The sequence below is a fragment of the Phalacrocorax aristotelis genome, chromosome 18 (genome assembly GCF_949628215.1).
Source record: "Phalacrocorax aristotelis chromosome 18, bGulAri2.1, whole genome shotgun sequence".
NCBI classification, from domain to species: Eukaryota; Metazoa; Chordata; class Aves; order Suliformes; family Phalacrocoracidae; genus Phalacrocorax; species Phalacrocorax aristotelis.
The window spans coordinates 6,321,366-6,327,956 of record NC_134293.1 but is presented as its reverse complement, the minus strand read 5'-3'; positions in this window follow the sequence as shown (position 1 = coordinate 6,327,956).

The following is a 6,591-nucleotide window of genomic DNA, read 5'->3' as shown; positions in this document are numbered from 1 at the left end:
GCGTCCTCTCCTCAATCCGAAACCGGCCTTCTCGCACATACCTAAAAATAACAGCAAGAGAGACTGAAATATTTATTAGCATGGGATTGTGGAGAGGGAGCTGCAGGACATGGAGAGCAGAGCAGCTGGCTCAGCAGCGCTGCTCAGAGCTGCAAGTCCAACACCACCACTAACATGTTCCTCAGTGGAAGCACTAAAACGACGTTACAGCCCCATCTGTCTGCATCCCTGCACCACCCCTGCCCATCAGCAGATGCTCCCATGGGCACGCAGCTGCAGCTGGGACAGGGCATCCCTCAGGGGAGGGGACGGTGGCCCCCCAGCCACCTTTGCTCCCCACCACCACTGCCACCACAGCAGCAGCCCCCACCACAGGCAGGAGCCACAGCTCCCCACTAGGCAGCTACAGCGCAGAGCCTTGCAGAGGACATGGGACCCTCCAGGCCAGACCTACAGGCACCCGTAACCCCCATGTGCAGAGAAGCAAAGAGCAAACATTTCCAAAGCAGTACAGGATGTTTCACTATAAAACCCTGGGAGGCAGAGGTACAACGCCCCCAGCTCAGCATCATCACCCTGGGGCACAGCCTGCCTCCAGCAGCCTCCGCCCAGCCACTCCCCACCAGCCCCAGCCCGCTCTCCCCAGCATTATCACCGGCTCCAAGACCAGGCTAATGCCTTTCTAACATTGTTTCAAATGTCAGGCCAAATGTTGAGGCTTATTGAATAACATTCAAGTGATGAATTGATGGTTATTATTTTGATTAGAGAAGTACAGGTTCTCTGTTACATCAGCAAGATGTCGGTAACCAGTTGTTCCCATCCTTTAGAACACAATTCTTCTGCCTGCCTCCATCCCAACAGCCAGCTGCACTTCACACACCCTCCTTTGAACATGGAATTTCATCAGCAAGCAATTAATTATTTAAAACCCCTGTAGTACTGGTTGGAGACACACGCACGCACAGCTGCGGCATCCATGAAACCCCAGCCAGGACTGGGGCAAGCTCGCCACCCTCTCCTCTGCGTGTGGATGCTCTGGGCGATGTGTTCTCACCATTAACCACCGGGACCAGGCCACACTGCCTGGATGGGGCCAAGGGGATGCGTCACAGTGCCATGGGCTCCCCACAGCCCCGACAAACGGGGCCACAGCTGGAGCTGTTTGCTGCTGCTGGGGCTCAGCCGCCTGCCTGAACTCACCCAGCCCAGGGCTGCTGGGTTCCACCAGAGCAAGGGGCAGCGACAGTGCAGGAGTCAGGACCTCCTGCTCTCAGCAAAAGGAAACCTGAAAGGCTCCTTGAGTGTCCCCGGAACAGACTGACCCGCTAATTTACTTGGTATAGGAACCAAGCACATTGCAGTCCCAATGCTCCCCTGCAGCTCCTGCATATGATAACGTTGCACAAAGTAGTGGCAGGCAAGCCAGAATATCTTTTGGGAAGGAAGGGGTGTGAGGCAGCAGGGATGGCAGAACAGCCAAGGCAAGTAGCTACTGTAACAGTTTGGGTCTAAGAGTGCAAGAAAAAAAGTGCCCTGGGCTGCTGAGGAGGAGACAAAAAAAAGGAAGAAAAAAAAGCTTCACAAGCTTAGAGTAATCCTCCAATGAGTTCCACTCTGGCTGTCCACCCAGGTTTGCAGGGATCCCTCCCACACCTGGGAGCACCAGCATCCAGCCTGGCTCTGCTCCCTGCCCAGCTGGTGCTGGGATGCGGGATGAGTCCTGGGCCCGCTCCCAGCTCCTACATCAGCAGCACCACACTGTAACCAGAGTCACCCCAGTCACAGCCTGGCATCGCTGCAGCACCCTGCTCCAAAGTCACAAGCTTTGGACGTCACAAACTCCACAATTAAAAATAAAAAAAAATACAGAGAAAGCTTGTTTCCAATGTCAGCTCGTCCCAGCTGCTCTGGTCACTGCAATTACCCTGTGCCCAGCAGGAAGCAGTGGGTCCCCCACGTGCCCAAGCCCGGAGCAGCCTCAGCACCCCTTCACCCCCACGACAACAGCCAGGATGCCCCCAAAGCATCCTGTGCTTGCCCCAGAGACTTCCCACTGGCAGGTACAAGACCCAAGGATGCCCAGGACCAGGATGCTGCTGTTCCCCACACTTCTCCCATGCAGGGCAGGGTGATTTCCCAAAAGCAGGATCTCGCTTTAGGATCTGACTCTTCAACCTCTACTGGACCCCAAATGCCAGAGATGCCCCTCGCAGCAGCCGAAGCCCCAAACCGCCCTCTCCCTGCCCGGGGATGTGGGTGGCCCCAAGCTGGAGCAGCCACCCCGCCGGGACCCACCACAGCCCCATACCCAGGACCACGCCACGCCCCTTGGAGTGCCGCGGAGGGAGGACCCCAGGGTGCGGGGGCTAGGTGTGTGTGTCCCCCCAAACCCACCCGGCGCCCTCCCCGGCCGGGATTCCCCTCTTGGAATCTCTGACTTGGCTCAGCAGCCGGGACTCCCCCCGGGCTAGGAGCATCCCGTCCCTTCCCACACCAAAGCCGGGACCCCCTTGCAAACTTAGCCCCTCCCGGTCGCCCGCTGGGGTCCCCCATCCGTGGGACTGCCGGGACCCCCCCGCCAGCTCCCGGAGCTCCCCCGGCCCCCCGCACTCACCAGCGCACCAGCTCCCAGCGCCGCTCCCCCGCCGCCTTGCCCGAGGCCATGCCGGTGGCGGGGCCGGTGGCGGGGCCGGGGAGCGCTGCCGCAGGGCGGGCGGGGGCGCGGGCGGTCCCGCAGGGGAAGGGGCGGGAAGGGCAACCCCGCGACAAAGCCCCGCTGCCACCCGGCCCGGCAGCACCGGAGCACGGTGACCGTCCCCCGCGGGGGCTGGGGCGGCTGCGCCGGCTCCTGCGTGTTCCCGCCTCCTCGGGAACCCGGGGGGGGGCCCCGGCCCGGGAGGGCAGGTGCGGGGGGGTCACATTACCGTGCCCTGTTATGCAAAGCATTATGCAATGCCCGTTTCCCGCCGGGACAGCTCCGAAGGGAGAGCTGCACGGGTGATGGGCTGCCCACAACCGCTCCCATCTCCAGAGCTTACTGTAGGAGTGGAATATCCCACCCACCAGCCGGATCCCACCAGAGTCTCCAAGGAAATGCATCTTTTGCAGCCCCTCAAACGCCTAGAGGAAGTCTGAGCCGAGTATTACAAAGTCCCTCGGGAAGAGTCACCAGTGGAAATAAGCACAGAAATGGACTCCTGCCAGTGAGGCTCCCCCACAGTCACCCCATCCCACTTGCAGCAGAGGTGCACAGCCACACCAGCACAGGCTGGGGGGGCTGGAGCTCCCCCCTTGAACCCTCCTTGTTCCTTGCTTGTCTTTGAAAACAAATAACCCAGCAGAACTTGCCTATGTGAGGTCCAGGAATGCCAAGTGAAAATTATTCTCGTACAGATTCAAAGATAAAGCCTGCCTTCTGCCTGAGCCAGGGCTTCCCTTCCAAGGGCCCTGGGAGCTGCAGGGTGTGTTCAGTTAAAGGTTACTCTAGATGCTCAGAAACAACCTGGGAGCATATCTAGATGCTATTTCAAGAAGCTTCAAATCACACGAAAAGCTGTTTCTCAAAAGTGACGTTCTGGACCTAAATCCTAACTACTCTGATCTTTGAAAATTTAATTTCACAACTCAGCAAACCCAGATGTTACACCCATCATCCACCAGCTTCATTTAAATCAAATGACATTAATTACTCAAATAAATACCTATTTTCTAAGTAATTCTAGAGCCCCACTCTTGTAGGCACCGAACACATCTGAAAGGTGCCCCTTTCAGCTCAGCTGCCCCTCGCTAGGAAGCAGAGGCGTGCTTTGCTCTGTCGGCTGGAGAGGCTGTGCTTTGCTCAGGGTCACGTAAAGGGAATGGAATGCAGCTGGGGGTCTCCCAAATTCCAGGCAGTGGCCTGGCCTCTGGAGGAGCTGTTACCTATTGCAAGTTACAGGCTGGAGGCCTGAAGGAAACGACTCGCCCAGAAAGGCGGTGTCCATACGCTGGTGTGGCAGCTGGCAGCCCACTCTTGCAGGGGGATGGTAACTTGGTCCTCAGCTGGATGCTTTGGCTGAAATTATAACCACGAAATTGTTGATACATCATATTTTAATAAGCTGGGCAGCAAGTGAGCTCATGCCTCAGAGAGGCCTCATTATCAGCTGCCTGCAGCCGTCAGGCACCAGCTCTGCCTGGATTGATGTTGCTCACAATCAGATTTGGAGCCAAGGGCAGATAAAAAAATCTGATCCCCACTCTGTAGAGCCTGAGAGCTGTGCTAAATTTCACACTTGTAAGCACAGAGAGAGTCCCAACCCTGACAGATGAGTCCCCGGTGCTTGCACCCACTGCGAGAGGTCACAGGTGGGAAGCAGCGATGAGACCCTGTGGGGATGAGGGGCTAGAGGAGTGGGCACAGGAGAGGCTGAAGCTCTGCCTTCTGCCCCTGGAGCCTGGGAACTGGCCCGGCCCTGTGTCAGCACACATATGTTTTTGCAGGCCTGTGAGATCTAAAGAATAAAAACAACTTTTATAAAAAAAAAATTTAAAAAGTTCTAAAATAATGAGAAATTTAAAAAATTGGAGTGCTCACATAGCACGTACACACTAATGCACCTGGCACCTTTCATGTGCCCCTTTTTGCTGCCAGCACCATGCTGATCCCGCCTGGACGTCCCTCTGGGCCAGCACACCAGAGCCAGGCTGACAGATTTGGCCTGTTATTTCCCAAAACTTTGCCCCATTCAGCCGAGTATTACAGGGCCACGCTCCCCTGCCTCCTCCCCCCAGCACCGCTGCAGCACGCTGCAGCCCTCCCCACAGTGAGCTGGGCAGAGCAACAGCTCTTTGAAGAAGGACAAATTGCATTATTTAGCTCGAACGATGTCCTTGCAAGTCTGATATTTTCAAATCTCTGTGGAAATGTTAAGCTAATGTTAAATTTATCAAAACCCTCTAGCTTTCAGCTCTCCATCACTTTAAGGAGCTTCTTTTTAGGTTCTGCAAAGCAATTAGAAAAAACACACACATTACATTTCAGTTAGGTTGAAAAATAATATTTGAGGCAAAGTTAAACTCATTTTTAAATTAAATGCAAAAATTCCCCTAATAATTAACTCAGGGGGTGGAGGGGAAAGCAGTGGTCTAAAAGCACTCCACATAGTTACTGTAGAAGGATGCAGGTTTACCTTCAGTGTACACCGAGATGCATGCTCCCTTTGGGAAGCAGCTGTTTTATCCTGGTATCAGTCACCTCTGGTGTGAGCTGGTCACACCTAACATGAGGCGTTTAACCACAGACAGGCCTGCGGGCAGAGGCTCATGGCTCTCAGCTCCTTCTGCAGCCAGAGGAAAGGGGGATGCATGGCCAGGAGCAGCCTGAATTGCTGCCTGGGTGCCTATTTCTTTCCACTGACTGCAAGTGGAGCATGAGATGACTACCGCCATTACATGCCCTCCCCGTACAAACGTCTCAGCCAAGATGGGATCAAAACAGTGTCACAGACAGGCCCTGAGCGAGACCGCGGCTCACAGCACAACATTCCTTGTGCTGCCTTCCCTCCTCAGCCGCTCTGTCTGCAGGGCAGCACGGCCACCGCTCCCAGCCCCAGACCTCCCACCTGCCCACAGCGCCCGGGAAGCCCTGCACCAGGGCTGCAGCCTGCAAAGGCTCTGCTCAACAGCTGCTGACACATACACACACACATATAGACGTACACGGCCGCCTGGGCACTGGCTGCCGGGTCACCCCGAGCACCAGACATGGTCCCCGGGGTCTGTGCCCATCCCTGACTGCCCGCCCCGCAGCACCCTCAGCATCCCCCCCGGCCACCCAGGATAGGGACCCGCAGCCCTGGGCAGGCCGAGCCCGGCGCTGGAGGCTGTGCAAGCTGCCGCTGTCCGCACCGCTGCCTGTACCGCTGCCTGCACCGCTGCCGCTAGAGGTCAGCGTCGGTACGGAGCTGCAGGCAGCGGGCAGCACGGCGGAGCTGCTGCTGCTGCCTGCAACATCTAGCTGCAGTATCTGCAATCTCTGCAGTCTCCACGATCTCCACCGTCCTCTCTCCAGGGTGGCTTCCAAGGGGAAAAGCCACATCTCAGGTGAGCCCCTCCACAGCTGCTGGCCCCAAGTCCCACTGTGAGCCCACCGCTTCAGCACCTGCCTGCACCCACGAAGGCACAGCAAGCAGGTGCTGTGGGTACCCTCTTTCAGGTGGCACTGCAGTTGTATGTCTCCCAACTGCTGTACCACAGGCAAGGAGCAGGCTGGCCCTGCCCAACAGCCTCCAGAGCTCGGTCACACACGTGGACTGGCAGCAGGGATCTCGCAACTCCTCCTGAGGCTGAAATAGCGTTTCTGCCATTTTTGACTCAGTATGTCAGGCACAAACCACCTCAGACCCATAAGAGAAGTAGTTCCCGTCTCTCAGAGCAAGGTGGGGGAGTGGGGAAGGGTCGCAGCATAACTCAGATGCAGGACATCACAGTTGCTGGAGGCATTAGCTAAGGGACTGTTAGGTCATGTCCCAGTCAAAAAAAAAGCCAAAAGCAGCTCTCTCAGAGCAAAAAACTGCCAGTGAAACCAGTTCACTATGGAATGGTGAG